Source organism: Etheostoma spectabile, unplaced genomic scaffold (assembly GCF_008692095.1).
Source record: "Etheostoma spectabile isolate EspeVRDwgs_2016 unplaced genomic scaffold, UIUC_Espe_1.0 scaffold00019274, whole genome shotgun sequence".
Classification (NCBI taxonomy): Eukaryota; Metazoa; Chordata; class Actinopteri; order Perciformes; family Percidae; genus Etheostoma; species Etheostoma spectabile.
In genome coordinates, this window is record NW_022604789.1 from 27,295 (window position 1) to 42,951 (window position 15,657).

Consider the following 15,657-nt stretch of genomic DNA (forward strand, 5'->3'; position numbering starts at 1 on the left):
TAAATGTGGAGACGGTGTCTGCCTGCTGAACCCAAACGGGAACCTGGTTCCACAGGTGAGGAGCTTGATAGCTGAACACTCTGGCTCCCATTCTACTTTTGAAGACTTTAGGAACCACAAGTAACCCTGCATTCTGGGAGCGCAGTGCTCAGGTGGGGTAATACGGTACAATGAGCTCTTTAAGATAAGATGGTGCTTGAACATGAAGAGCTTTGTAGGTGAGAAGAAGGATTTTAAATTCTATTCTGGATTTTACAGGAAGCCAATGCAGAGAAGCTAAACCAGGAGAGATGTGATCTCTTTTCCTGGTTCCTATCAGAACACGTGCTGCAGCATTCTGGATCAGCTGAAGAATCTTTATGGACTCTTTTAAGCAGCCTGATAATAAAGAATTGGAGTAGTCCAGCTTAGAAGTAACAAATGCGTGGACTAGTTTTTCTGCATCAATTTTAGACCGGATATTCCTCAATCTCTGAATGTGATGACTACTGCAGTGGGGAAACTTTGGTAGGCCTGACCACGATTTCACGTCAGGGAGATTTTTCCGTGAAGGTTATGGAGAGTTTAACTTTGCAGAGTTTGATTGTGCGAAGTCAATACAAACAAAGTGTTTCCGCCCTGTTTCGAACAGGGGACCTTCCGCGTGTTAGGTCGAACGTGATAACCACTACACTACAGAAACTGATGAACTTTATTTTGCATATTTGTAGGAAAATGCACATTTTTTATTTTATTGCAAATGTTCAAAATGCTACAAAATAGAGATTTTAAACTAGATTCAGTCACAGATGCTTTGTCATGGATTTGAATGACAGCAAATATGTACTAAACCTAAATATTTCTACATGCATTGACTGTGGCCTAAATGTTGGAATAGCGCCACCTATTTCTTGATGTGCCAAATATGAAGCTTGGGCATTCCTTGTTAGTATAATGGACAGTATCTCCGCCTGTCACCGCGGGGCCTGTCGCATATAGGTGGCATTCGCTGACAGCATATTAATCTTTACTGTCATTGGTATGCAGGTCACTTGATGTAATACAAGCAAATACATATGGCCCCACCCAACAGTTTTGTGATACGTGGCGTGCAACTGTATGTCAATGATCAAGCGTGTTGCTGTGACCAAGAAACCACCAGCAAAATGACTGATACATCATCAGTTCCGAAATTTTCTTGGATGCCAAATATTTTTCACTCAAAGTCAGAATCCAATTGACATGTAAGAAAATTACAATACACGTCCATCTTCCCCAATTTCTAAGTAACAGGAAAATAGCCCGATAAGCATACATGTGCAGCTCAAATTTAAAAAGCCATAAAGCAAATGCTTGTGGCTTAAAGATCGAGCTCCCGCTCATAAAGCATCAGACAGGCGCAGTCTCTGTGGCGCAATAGGTCAGCGCAGTCGGCTGTTAACCGAAAGGATGGTGGTTCAAGTCCACCCAGGGACGATTGTTGTTTAAACAAGCAGTGTGAGCCAACTCAGGGATGTATCCTTCTGCAGATGACTATGGAGCAGCCCAGCAACAACACAATTGGCCTTACCTCTATTGGAAGGCACAGTTCTGCAAACCATGTAAATATTAATCTTTGCGGTCATTGGTATGCAGGTCACTTGATGTAATACAAGCAAATACATAAGGCGTGTAACTGTGTGTCAATGATCAAGCTTGTTGCTGTGACCGAGAAACCACCAGCAAAATGACTGATACATCATCAGTCAGCTATTACACCCCCACTGCTGCTGTATGTGGACTGTGGCTGCTGCATCAGTGAGGGGTCTGACGCACATTCCCGCTACCCCACCTTCATGAGCTGTCTCTCTGCCTGCATATTTGATGCAGGAGACCTCTCTCTGTTGCGGCGGGCAAAGACAGAGCAGGTCAGGCAGGAGGGTGTGCCAGCCATGACTGATCGTGTGGTGGATGCAAAGATCAGTAAGAAGGAGCTGAGCCAGTACTGTCTCAGGGGGACACGCGGTGAGGAGGCCACCATCTGTAGGAACTGGAAGGGGCAAACGGGAGGGACCCTTAAGGGGGTGCCACTGCTGGACCAGGTGCGCATGGAGCACATCTGGCGTGTGCAGCAACACCACGTCAAGTGCATCCAGCACCTGCCTGGTGTGCAGCTTTATACAGAGACGGGCACTATCAAGTGTTCATCAAGGTGTTGTCCTGATTAAGTATCGCTGTGCCAGAGGGTCCACGTCTCTTGAATTTTTTCATTGACACCTGAACAGGTTCATTCTATCTAAGTAGTATGTGTTTCATGATTGTACTTTTGTTTTTGAATGGTAAATGAACATATTTTTAAAGAATAATTTTAGAACTGTGCTGGAATTTGCAATAAAAAACATGACCTTTCCCATTTTGACAAACTGTTTTGATCACTTGAGGTATTTCATTGAAGTCTTTGGTCTTGGACAGTTACCTTGCAATCTAAAACTGTATATCCTATTGTCTCTGGAACAATAGTTGGCAGTTGGAGGGGTAATAGCTCTTTACAGTGAATATGCAAAAGAAGATGTTCACAAATTCAGCCCAGGTAAATGCTCGGCCCATATTCACACAGACCTAAACCTACTCACTTAATGCTGGTTACAATATTCTAATAATCAACATAGCCAGATAAAAATGACAAAGAGTGATAACATTTTTTACTGGCATTTTTTAATAAAGTATTGGCTTTTGTCTTGCAAAAGTTTTGTTCCAATAACATTAACAAGCATACTGTTAGTTACGGTCCCTGTGCATCTCACAATGCTGATAATAGTTGCATGCAGGTAGTGTGGCCGAGTGGTCTAAGGCGCTGGATTTAGGCTCCACTCTCTGTGGAGGCGTGGGTTCAAATCCCACCACTACCATTTGCAAATGTTACATTGCTGGAAGGCAACCAATGTGATGACTTATAGTTCAGATGAGGTCATTCCTTGTGACATAGCTTGGTAAAATACCAAAAGTCATTAGAGGAAACTTGGTAGAATCCTTGCTGACTCTGCTGTTAAAATCTGTACTCTGCCCTGGCTATAATGACCACCCAATCGTAGGTGTTTAATGTGAAATACTCATTCATTGCCAAAATTGTCGGTGACTGTGACGTCGGCCGTCACGGTAGCAATAAGCTACCTATACCATCCAAAGACTGAGACTGCAGGGATTTGTTATATGCCCGTATATGTTAAACGTGTTCATATGTTTCTTTAATTTTCACAATGTTTAAAATCATCAGTTAACCTAGCCATTCTCCATTTCCCCACAGTAATCCCGTAGCTTTCTTGTGCGCACATTTTAACATCTAAAACTACGGTGATTTACATGCTACTGCTGCATTCATCAATCCGTCATTCTGTTTAAAACCATACCATACGTCACAAACATTACCTATTTACAATAACCACGCAACACTCAGATCTCTGTTAACTATGTGTCTGTTTATTTAGTTTCAAAGTGTAAGACAGGTTAAACATTAGTCATATCAGATTTGTCTTACCGGCGTCTTCTCTTTTCTGTTTTAAAAGGAAGTTTGTCGTTCACGAGACGGTAAAACTTGGTCCCTGTGATGTATTTTGGCGGGAGTGATTTTTACACTTGTTAATAATGTATTTGCCATCAACCCTGCTCAGCACTTTGGTCAACTGTTGTTGTTTTTAAATGTGCTATAGAAATAAAATTGACATTGACATTGACATTGAACGTAGGGCTAGTGGGGCAATGGGTAATGCGTCTGACTACAGATCAGAAGATGTTAGGGTTGACTCCTGGATAGTTTGTTCTGTTCTTTAGCTATTAAATTACTTGATCCTCATTTCCAAGTTTACTCCTCTACAACCTGTCTATCACAGTAAATTTAAATATATGAGGAGCCAAATGATGCGTAAATATCTTTTCAACATGTACTAAAACAGCTCTAAATCCTTCAATTTAACTGAAACACAGCTATCATCAAGCTTCCTCTGTTGTTTTTTTAGAATCAGCAGTACTAGACAAACTGTCCCTGGAATTGTCAGTTGTTACTCATCAATTAGGGGAACCTAGAAAATAGCAGCATGTTTGTGGATCCGATTTCCGACTATGCTATCACAACAACGCGGTGATTTTAATACCAAATGGTCGCGATCTTATAGTGCTTGGTACTCTGCGTTGTGGTGGCTGCAGCAACCTCGGTAGGAATCTGGGTCACGGCACCTGTGAGAAGCTACTTTTCTGTTGTTTCTTTGAATTACTACATCTTCTGCTTTACTTTACATTGATAGAAACTGGACAGCTTAGCCTAAAAGTTCTGCAAGAGTCCCCAAATTTTGGACTGTAACAAACGGTTAACTGGCCTTCCATACACTTGCCAACAAAGATCAACCCTGTTTGCATGCAATGGTGTGAGAACGTAGCTATTGCTAATGCTGAACGTAAGGCTAGTGGCGCAATGGATAACGCGTCTGATTACGGAGCAGAAGATTCTAGGTTTGAATCCTGGCTAGCTCATGCTGTCAACAGTTGATATTTCAGAGTTCCCACTATGCTTTCACAACATCAAGGCCCTACTGCTACCAAGTGGCCGTAATCTTCTAGTGCAGGGGTGGCGAACCTGCGGCTTGTGAGCCGCATGCGGCTCTTTGCCTGCTCCTGTGAGGCTCTTGCCTTACTGCGTGGCTGGGTTGAAAAAATAAATGAAAAGAAAAAATTTTATTTTACATATTTATAAATACATATACTGTGTATATAAGACCCTTTTGCGTTTGGTATCGCGTCGGTCTGTAACATTATAGGACGTAGAACAATTTTCAGTCCGATTGTGATTGTAACTATTGGCTAGTTAGCTAACGGTAGCTTCCATGCTACATAAATAAGCCAGACAGAGTTCCAGAGTTCCAAATGCTCCAGTCCTTTCTTTGCATTAATACTGGTTCTTAACATGCTTCCACTGGCTCAGATTATGGAAAACAACAAAATGAGTTACCATAGTTATACGGACAACACACAAATTTGCATAACCTTATCGCCAGGGGACTATAGTCCAATACATAAACTGACTGAGTGCATCGAACAAATTAACAACTGGATGTGCCAGAACTTTCTGAAATTAAATGAAGGAAAAACTGAGGTGGTTGTTTTTTGAGCAAAAGAGGAACGATTAAAAGTCTGCGCTATAGTATTATCACCTTAAGAATATATCAAGGGTAAAAGGACTTATGTGTCAGCAGGATTTGAAAAAACTGGTCCATGCTTTCATCTTCAGTAGACTTGACTACTGTAACGGTGTCTTTACAGCTCTCTCTAAAAAATCAATCAGACAGCTGCAGCTGATTCAGAACGCTGAAGGCTGAAGACCTTTCTTTTTGATGTTGCCTTTCTTTAAATGGTTGTTAATTTCTTTAATGTTTGATTTTGTATACTGCACTGTAACTTTTATTCTTGTGTTTTATCTATTTTTATTTTTTAACTCTTTTTTAACTCTTTTTGTGTAAAGCACTTTGAATTGCCCTATGGCTGAAAGGTGCAATACAAATAAAGCTTCCTTGCCTTGCCTTGAATAGGTTATCACTATTAGTGGAAATCGGTCTTTCTCTGCTTTTTAGGTTGCCGTGGCGGAGTGGTTAAGGCGATGGACTTGAAATCCATTGGGGTCTCCCCTCGCAAGTTTGAATCCTGCCGACAAAGAAAGCCATCCTTTAATGGTGGTCACACATCCTTCTATGGCAGATGTGCCTTCATGGACAATATTGTAATACCTCATAGGTACTGGAAGACTCTGTTGCATCTCTGAGCATTTATTTTCAGTCTCAATGACCAGATGTGTTGCAAGATTTGCAGTGAACGTTATATTGTCCAACAATGGTGGTATAGTGGTGAGCATAGCTGCCTTCCAAGCAGTTGATATGGCTTTGATTTCAAGCAGGTATTATGGTAGAGTCTTTTAAAAGAGCTGCAGAAGCTGTAATGTAGTATATTTATTGTTTTACGCTCCAGTATTTAGGCAGAACCATTTCATTTCAGAAACTGATGCTTTATTAAACATAGATACAAAGCATAGTAATTAGCAGAGGATGGTTTCGATCCATCGACCTCTGGGTTATGGGCCCAGCACGCTTCCGCTGCGCCACTCTGCTCTGGAATAGCTGCCCAGGTCTGTGATTGACATTTTGATGGAAGGTGGCAACCAAGGTTCCAACCGCTCACGGGTTGGAAAGTTAAGCATTTGGTAGACCTTGCAACTATCTTTTATGTGAGCTTCCTGGTTACTCACACATTGATTATTCACATGTAACACTTGTGATTTTCTGTTTTTTTTAAAAACAGGGCATTGTGAGTACAGATATAAACATCAGTAAGGAGTTTACCAAGTAGCCTCGTATCATTTTAGTTTGGACACCAAGTGAGGCTTACCACGATGGTTTGGACTGGGTCGACTAGGGTTTCCGGCTGCTCTTGTAATTGTCAGCCCAAACATATGGGCGTTCATGGAGACATGGAAGAAAGTCACTAGGGTGGCAATTTGCTTGACAATGGCAATACATTGCGCGGGATGTTAATGGCATCTTATTGACCTTGTACCCCAATGTGCAATACAGGCTAAATCCCATGGTGGGAATCAAGATCCACCAATGTTTCTGTCTACAATGTCCACCTGAATCAAGAAATGTCCCTGCCAAATGGGAAATAGACTGACAATTGGGTCAACATTGTGCAATTATCTTCAAAATGTCCAACTGAGTCCACAGATATACCTGCCAGATGGGAAGTAAACTGATAACTGTCTTCATGGTCTAAACGTGTCAAATATTGCCGTACAAGGCCCACATTGAGTCCAGGTGTGTCCGTTTTGGTTCCTGATCCATGCTATTACCCCTAAAGATCACAACTAGGCCAAGGGCAACTGGACTTGGTGAAAGGTTCTCTGCAGAAGTTTTGTCTCTCATCCAAGAGACTTCTTTAGTTGTTTTTTTTTACACAGAAAGGGTTGGACACAGTGCCCACTCCCCCACCCATATCTGACATTTGGTAGCTGTGGGGAAAGGGGGGTTCCAAAGCTAACAGACCATTCAACAAGCAATTCTGATATTGTATACTATACTGTACTATACTGGCCCATTCAGGATGAGCACTGTATACTCTGACTGCAGCAACACAAGTTCAAATTTCAGTGATACCTAATTTTTATGGTGATTACAAGACTGAATGCAAAGTGATCTGTTTAATGGGTAGCAGGGGGATTGGGTGGACATGATGATGGGATGCAAACAGAGGTAATCTCTGCAACAACAAGGTGCTGCTGGGATTTGAACCCAGGATCTCCTGTTCACTAGACAGGCACTTTAACCAACTAAGCCACAGCACCTCCATTAGCAGGTGTAATGTTAATTCTCAATTTCTCTTTTACCTTGAATAAGCTAAACATGCAGTGTACTGATTGGCAGTATTGGGAGTAACGTGTTACAAAAGTAACGCAAATAAAGTAATGTATTCCTTTTTGCTTTAACACAATAATATAACTCATTACTAATTACATTTGAGTAATATTATACTTGTTAAAACAACAAGAAACACAAACATTAAAGTGGAGCCAGTGAAGCTCGGTCCACCAGGTGGACCAGTCACCATTTGAACCAGACTGGGGAGGACGCTTCAGGGCCCAGCACGAATCGTGGAGCAACAGCTACTGCCGCAACAGTGCCTTCTGACGTCCACTGTTCCTTCCTTGCAAACAGAGGTAATCGCTGCAACAACAATGTCCTGCTGGGATTTCAACCCATGATCACCTGTTTACCAAACAGGCAGTTTAACCAGCCACAGCACCCCCTTGAGCACTACTCACGAACAAACAACAAACTTACCAAATTGCAGCTCAAATTTCTAGAATGAAAGCTTAACTTTCTAGAACTGCATCTTTACATTCTAGAACTTCAACCTAACATTCTAGAACTGCCAAGTAACATTCTAGAACTGTAACATTTCAGAAGTTTTAAGTGAAATTTTTGGACCGCAACTCAAGATTTGTGCAGTGCCTGGCTAGCTCAGTCGGTAGAGCATGAGACTCTTAATCTCAGGGTCGTGGGTTCGAGCCCCACGTTGGGCGGTGGTATTTTAGAGAATAGGAATGCCTGTATAATGTGGCAGTATTGGGTAGATCATCTGTCAATCGCAAGATTAGCAGTACCATCCCAGTGTATAAATCCCTGTAATTTACCAGACTAAAATGTGCCTGCATCCTACGATCATGGCCTGTGCTGACCTCCTGTTCCTCAGATCAAACTAAAGTCTGGTGACAATGCATGTTTAAATTCTAAAACTTCAACCTATTATTCTAGAACTGCAATTTAACATTCCAGAACTGCAGTTTAAAAGAAAGTTGATGTGTATATGCATTAATCCAAAATAAAGTTGATGTGTATATGCATTAGTAAGTAGACCTTGTGGCGCAACGGCAGACTGTCAGTAGAAATAAACCTTTTGTTATAAGAAAACTTGTTTAATTTGTTATGAATCTTTTTTGTAATTTTACATATGTTTAAACATATCAGAAAACATCGATATTCCAGTATTCATAATCAATATTGCAATATCACATTTTTTCAATATCGTGCAGCCCTAGTGTGTGTGTGTGTGTGTGTGTGTGTGTGTGTGTGTGAGAGAGAGAGACAAATATAAAAAGCTTCAAGTAGACTCTAATAATATAATCATATTGTTTCTTCCACTTATTAAAAAATCTGACTTTACTGCCACTATCTGTTTCTGCTTCAAAAAAGTTGGTTTCACGCTTATATTGCAAAAAGTCCTTTGAGTGGCCTATATCTGGAGACTCAGCTTAATTCTGTGAACTTGGATGTAAAGACTTTTAATTTTTAATGTCAAATGTGGGAGTTATAGGTAAAAATACGTTTGACCTCACTGTAGCACCACTTCGTGGTCCGAATGTGTATTATTTGGTAAGGAGCAGGAGCATTTTTTTATGTTTAAAAAAGAATCTTACTCTTCAAATGAAAGGTCAACCTCCTTAAAATCCTTTCCATGAAGTTGTCAAAAATTTAGAATAATAATCATAGCCTCTCAGTGGCAAAACAAGCACTTTTGTGAAGGTATATACTAGGGGTGATCCGAGTACCCGGCTGAAACGAGTATCCGGTACGGATAAAGCACTTTTGCCGAGTACAAGTATTATCCGAGTAATACGAGTCAATATCCGTGCTCGGATTGAATAAAACTCCTCAACTGGCTGCGCAGCGTTCTGTGATAATCACAGCGCCCCCCCCCCCGCCTACAAACCCGCTCGGATCAATCACACACACACAGAACAAGGAGAAATGCTCTCTCTCTCTCTCTCTCTCTCTCTCTCTCTCTCTCTCTCTCCTGCTCCGTCAGTCAATTCGGTCTGCGGATCTGTTCCGTTAACGTTTAGGGTTTCTTCAGCTTCAGGTTTGTTTTTAACTTCGGTTTGTAGTCCTTACATAGTAACCAGTAGATTTCTGGTGAACGTGGGGTTTGTAGTCCTTACATAGTAACCAGTAGATTTCTGGTGAACGTGGGGTTTGTAGTCCTTACATAGTAACCAGTAGATTTCTGGTGAACGTGGGGTTTGTAGTCCTTACATAGTAACCAGTAGATTTCTGGTGAACGTGGGGTTTGTAGTCCTTACATAGTAACCAGTAGATTTCTGGTGAACGTGGGTTTCAGACATGCTGCTTGGTTTACACACACACATAACACGGAGAAATGCTCTCTCTCTCTCTCTCTCTCTGGTCTGCGGATCTGTTCCGTTAACATTTAGGGTTTCTTCAGCTTCAGGTTTGTTTTTAACTTCGGTTTGTAGTCCTTACAGACTTAGTAACCAGTAGATTTCTGGTAAACGTGGGGTTTGTAGTCCTTACTTAGTAACCAGTAGATTTCTGGTGAACGTGGGTTTCAGACATGCTGCTTGGTTTAAATGCAACTCCCGTTGCGTCTCTGCCATCAGAATTCTTTTTTTTTTAACTGTCAGCTGACTCACACACACACACACACACACACACACATTTCACACATACCTGGTGTGGAAATAAAAAATAAAAAAAATGAACCAAAAACAAAAAAAATCACACTGATCGTAAAAAAAGTTAAAGTTAATAAAATAAAGTTATATTGAGTATGAAAACTCTTGTTCATTACATTTTACTTCATAATTGCAACCGCATGTGTTGTATTCATTGTTGCAAAACGTTCTGTATATAGTTTGTTTGTTTCCATGACAACACCATTGATCTGAAGCTCATGTAAATAGTTTTCTAATCAGCAATAAATATAACAATTTCTGATCAACCCATATCAATTGCATGCTTTAAATAACATACCGGTTAAAGCCCCGCCCATTTCAAGACAAACCGACCCACTTCCGGGTTAAATCTAACCACTTCCGGTCCAGTCCGAGTACGGATCCGGATACGATAATTCATGTGGTAAACAGATACAGATACAGATAATGCTGTACTCGCTCATCCCTAGTATATACAAGCTGGACATTTTCCTCTTTAACTCATATTGTAGCTTGTTTCGCCGCTGCCGACTGCAGACCTCGCTTAATACTACACCAGTGTCAAAGATTGTTATCTATCAGTCACTTAGACACAAAACATAGGAAAATGGGGTTCAGGTTTTGAAAAACGGAAGACATCCCTTGAAAGTCCTATATTGTAAAAATGGAGATGTCTGTGTCTTTCTTTGATTCAAAACCAGGCTGATGTGCAATATAAATACTGTGAAAGTAACAAAACGCTTAATTCACAGAGCCAGTTTTCTAGAAACTGTGCCTTTAAAAGAGACGTCATGACTACACTTTAATGTCAGGGCATGACCTGGAAAAGCCTGATACTATTGTTATGTCTAGGGGGCTTCCAGAGTGATGATGTGTGTATGCATTAATCTTAAAGAAGTTGATGTGTATATGCATTAATCTCAAAGAAAGTTAATGTGTACATACATTAATCGGTAGACCTCGTGGCGCAATGGTAGCGCGTCTGACTCCAGATCAGAAGGTTGCGTGTTCAAATCACGTCGGGGTCAGATGTTTAGGGGTGGCAGTAGCTCAGTCAGTAGGGAACGAGAATGTCTGGGCACTACCAGGTGTTCTTAAGCAAGGCAACCTCTCAGGGTGCTGGCCAGCTCTGACATTTCTACATTTAGGCATGAATAGGTCCTGAGCATGTGTGTGTTTTTCAGACCTGTGTGTGATTACTAACAAAGAGTGTAAATTGTGTCAAAAAGTAGTATACATATTACATTAATTTTTCAAAAAGAAAGATGATGTACATTAATCTAAAAGAAAGTTGATGTGTATGTGCGTTAATCAAAAAGAAAGTTGATGTGTGTCTGCATTAACGCTCTGGGCCCTGAGGCCATTTTTACAGTTTAATTTCCGTCTGGATTTATTTTATATAAAAGCTTGTAAAACATCAACCCTGTTGTCTACAGTCAAGAAATGAACATCATTTTTTTTAGGACAAACTGGGCTATTAGAATATTTGATTTGCAGTGAGGTCACTTGCATGTTAAAAATGGTTGTAGGGCCTTTAAGATAAATAAATAAATAAATAAATAAATGAATCTTCCAGATATGTATCGATATCACAGACATATAAGTAAAACCTAAGCCATTTTCCATTCTAAAACACTTCTCATATGTCTTGGGAGTCACACTGTGAAGAAATAATCATTATAACTTATACAGTTGACAAAATACATGCATTTTTTCCAAAAAAGTCAAGACGTTTCGCTCTCATGACATTTAGTAGTAGCCAATAATAACATAATAATGTCATATATATTGATATTACAAATAATTAATAGGGTTAGGGTTATTTGCTATTTGCTGCTTGGCTAACCTTCGGCGAGTGGATGCGGCCTTTGGTTGGAGGGAAAGGTTAAGTTTTAGGGTTAGGGTTGGTGTTAGGGGTTGGATTTAGGGTTAGGGTTAAGAGTTAAGGTTGGGTTTAGGGTTGGGGTTAGGGTCAGGCTTTACACTGTAAGGATTTTAATTTTTTTGGCACCAAAAAAAAAAACTTTTAATAAATAAATGAATAAATAACCTCAACAGATGGACTGTTTATCCGCTGTTAGCAGACGGACTCATGGTGTAGGGGTAGGACTGGTCACCCCAGGACCCAGGGGAGCAGGGTACGAGACCAGGCATGGTGACAACAATGGATCGCAAGACAAAAGGTGGTGCTTGGCATGGGACCAGTTGGACCTTTGTGTACAATTATGAGGTTAGCAGGGTGTCTTTTTAGTTAGGAAGAATTTACTTTATGGGGAAAGAAGTACATATAATAGGATAAAAAATAGAAAACACACAACACTAAAAGTCTAAAAGAAGAGTTAAAATAAGTGCTCCAGTTTTAAGTTAAACAAAGTGTAATACAACATAAGCATGCACACTGATAAAGTTGAATAAATATAAGTGCTAGGCAAATAAAAGTGCCAGTAAAATCATATCACACTCCACACACTGGAATAAATAATGAATAATAAATAAATAGATACATAATAAATGAACACAAGCAATTAATAAAATTTGAATAAGAAGCATGCAAAGACATGGGTAACATAAGTGCTTAAAAAAACTGTACACAAGGCAATGTAGGGCATGCAACACACATCTAATTAATAATAAATTAAGTAAAAAATTAGATAAGTACATGCTTAAATATATGTGAATTAAATTAATTAACCTAAGAACTTATAGAATGGGAAAGGAAAGAAGATAGGGTAGAGGAAGCGCCTATGTCTCTCCCCCGGGAGACCAGGGTTCAATCCCCAGCCAGGGAAGACGGAGGTGGGGACACACAACATGCGTAAGTAAAAGGAATAATAAAATAAAATTTAAAAAAAAGAAAGACCGAATGGGATGTCTGGCCATGAGGGTTAAAAATGAATTTCCGGTTTTCATAGAGGGTGCTGTGTTGTATGGTTGTGACTGGTTTGTGGTCTGTGTACTGTGAACGGACTAATATTGCTTGGAGATTTTTGTTCTTCCGGTAAGCTGAGATGGTATTGTAGTTCTGAAAGGCCTGATGTTGCAATTTTAAGCTGGTGTAGTTCTGTTTGATATGGAAATGTAATCTGGTTGTGCGCTGAGAATAGGTGGATACAAGTGGTATGATATTTTGGGTGGTTGAAGTCCTAGAAACTGTTGTATGTGGGGCAATTTTTTGTGTGGGTCTGGGACAAGGTTGCACCTTCAGGTAGGGGTTGGGGTTGGGTTAGGGTTAGGTCTTGGGGTAGTCTTAGGGTTAGGGTAGGATATACATCCTGGTTAGGTTAGGGAGAGACAGGTTGTGATTGAAGGAGTCATAGTGGGGGATGGTGGGACATAAATCCTGATTAGGGTGGGGTTGAGACCGGGGTTAGGATTAGGCAAAAGGTAGGCAGAGTTGGGAAGTGTAGGTTGGGTTGTAGGGGATTGAACAGAACTAGTGCGGGTGAGGGCGGATATTGTGCTGTTCTAATAGCGCGAAGAAATATTTTACTGTAACCCCTGGACCTGAGGCTTTTGAATAGGCAGTGATGGCTGTCTGAAAGTCCTGTGGCGAGAATAGATGCGGTGAAACCTGATGATTTGGGATTTGATGATACCTTTAAATGTGTGTTTGGGATGATAGCTTTTTTTGTGGAGTAGGGCATGTGTATCTATTGGTTTGAAGAAGACTTTTGTGAGGAGACAACTCTGTGATGGATTAATTAACTGTAGGAACACTGTGGTGTCTAGGAAGTTAACTTGTGCTGGTGTAGTATGTATTTGACTTTAATAGAGGGGTGATGGTCGTTGAGAGTTTTGATGAAGTCCGGGAAGAGAGTGATGTCGTATGTCCAGATGCCAAATATTCGTCCCAGGAAGCGGAGGTAGAGGAGGGGTTTGGTATGGGCATTTGGTTAGTGCTTCTCGCTCCCATTCACTCATGTAAATGTTGGCATATGATGGCGCAAACCGTTGTCCCATAGCTGTCCCATGAATCTGTAGATAGGGTTTGTTACTGAATACAAAGTTCATTATTGTTGAGGCACAGTTCCAGAGTTGTATGATTTCTTTATCCGTCTGCCTGGGTTGGGGTGTTTTTTTGAAACTGATTGTACTGCCCGAAAAAGGGTTTAGGGTTCAGGGGTTAGGGTTAGGGTTAGGGTAAGGGTTAGGGTTTTTCCCATTGACAATGAATGGAAAACGCTCACTTCCAACATTCCAACCCACTTTCGCACTATTAGATGTCTTTTCCACCAAGGCGGTTTCTGGTGCTGGTTCGGAGTCAGGGCCAGATATTGAACCGGTTCTTTGCTTTTCCACACAAATAAACCTGGCTCTGGGCCAGAAAACGGGTTCCAACTCAGCACCAACTTAGCGCTGGTCCAGAGATAAGAACCGTTACGTCTGGTGCTGGGGGGGGGGGGGCGTGGTTATCATGACGTTCGAAAACAAAAACTTCGGACCGCCATTTTTAAAACACACCGTCAGCTGTTAACTATAGACAGCTGTTAATGTTAGCTTTGGCAATGGATGGGAACAAAAACACCGTGGTCTGTGGAGGAAACCAACTGCTGGCTCTGTGGTCCTCCACAGAAATTCAACATAAACTGGATGGAGCTGTACGGACGAAACCCGTCTTCGAAAGGCTTCAAATGAGATGTCTGTTGCGGGTTACCAGAGAAGAACGGATCAGCTGATAAACAAAATTAAAAATTAAAAAAAGATTATCGGATCAAAAAAGGAGCTTGGGCGAAGTGGTAGTGGCGGTCAGCAAAGAAGATCGCCATATTTTAACATCCTGGACTCCATCCTGGGGGACCGACCGGCATGCCAACCACCACCGGGCGCTCAACTACTCCGCCACAGCGTTGTTAGAGGCGATGGTGAACGGAGAGGCAGACCGTCCCAATGCTTCAGGTGGGTCTTAAAATGTTTCAATTTCAATTATGTATTTTTACTGTGTTGCCAGCTAGCGTTATGTCTTGTTTCTATGTTATATTCGCATGGTTAACATTAGTTCGGTGACGACAAGCAAAGTTTAGCAAGCTATCGCTAGCAAGCTTAGCTAGCTTGTACCCGTAGCTAAACGTTAACGGCGTATTAACGTTAGCTACGGGTTGAACCCGTTAACGGTCGGTAGCTGGTTAACGTTAGCAGATAAGCCCGTTTACAGCGACGTTATTGTTCATGTTCTGGCACAATGTTTCTGACAGTAGTAGTAGTAGAGTAGTAGTGTAGTAGAGAAGGCTTATAGTGACTGAAAGTGTGATGTGAGATGCTGAACAAAAACTACAGGCTGGTTTAAAATAACGTTAATCTTTTAGTCTATGCTTCAGATTTTGATTTGAGCGTTATTCACCAACTAAATGTTCTGGTTCTGCAACACTTTTAGTCAGCAGGGAGGTTTGCTCACTGAAAATAATAAATACATCAGGGGACGATTACGGGAGCAAACACAACCGCTTTTATTTACTGTTATGGCGAATTTGAATCTTTTTTTTAAATTATGAAACTTAACAGCAGAGGTCTTACTGTGTATTTTCTGTCTTGAATGAGCATTATAAACTAAACCTGCTCCCTGTGTTGGTTGTTTATAGAGTGTCTGTTACTGGTGAGGATGATGAGATGATGACACAGAGCTACCACCACCCTCACCCCCCCACAGGACTGCAGCT

General features: G+C 41.0%; 7 non-coding genes across 7 annotated transcripts; 4 read left to right on the top strand and 3 right to left on the bottom strand.

The window, feature by feature from the left end:
- Positions 1 to 608: 608 nt before the first annotated feature.
- Positions 609 to 682, bottom strand: trnav-aac (transfer RNA valine (anticodon AAC)). The gene has a single exon. It is a non-coding gene; the product is annotated as a tRNA-Val (tRNA).
- A 699-nt stretch (positions 683 to 1,381) lies between these two features.
- Positions 1,382 to 1,455, top strand: trnan-guu (transfer RNA asparagine (anticodon GUU)). The gene has a single exon. It is a non-coding gene; the product is annotated as a tRNA-Asn (tRNA).
- Positions 1,456 to 2,785: 1,330 nt separating this feature from the next.
- Positions 2,786 to 2,867, top strand: trnal-uag (transfer RNA leucine (anticodon UAG)). The gene has a single exon. It is a non-coding gene; the product is annotated as a tRNA-Leu (tRNA).
- A 3,168-nt stretch (positions 2,868 to 6,035) lies between these two features.
- Positions 6,036 to 6,107, bottom strand: trnam-cau (transfer RNA methionine (anticodon CAU)). Its single transcript has one exon. It is a non-coding gene; the product is annotated as a tRNA-Met (tRNA).
- Positions 6,108 to 7,262: 1,155 nt separating this feature from the next.
- On the bottom strand, positions 7,263 to 7,336 carry trnat-agu (transfer RNA threonine (anticodon AGU)). The gene has a single exon. It is a non-coding gene; the product is annotated as a tRNA-Thr (tRNA).
- Positions 7,337 to 8,001: 665 nt separating this feature from the next.
- Positions 8,002 to 8,074, top strand: trnak-cuu (transfer RNA lysine (anticodon CUU)). Its single transcript has one exon. It is a non-coding gene; the product is annotated as a tRNA-Lys (tRNA).
- Positions 8,075 to 10,959: 2,885 nt separating this feature from the next.
- Positions 10,960 to 11,031, top strand: trnaw-cca (transfer RNA tryptophan (anticodon CCA)). Its single transcript has one exon. It is a non-coding gene; the product is annotated as a tRNA-Trp (tRNA).
- The last annotated feature ends 4,626 nt before the right edge of the window (positions 11,032 to 15,657 follow it).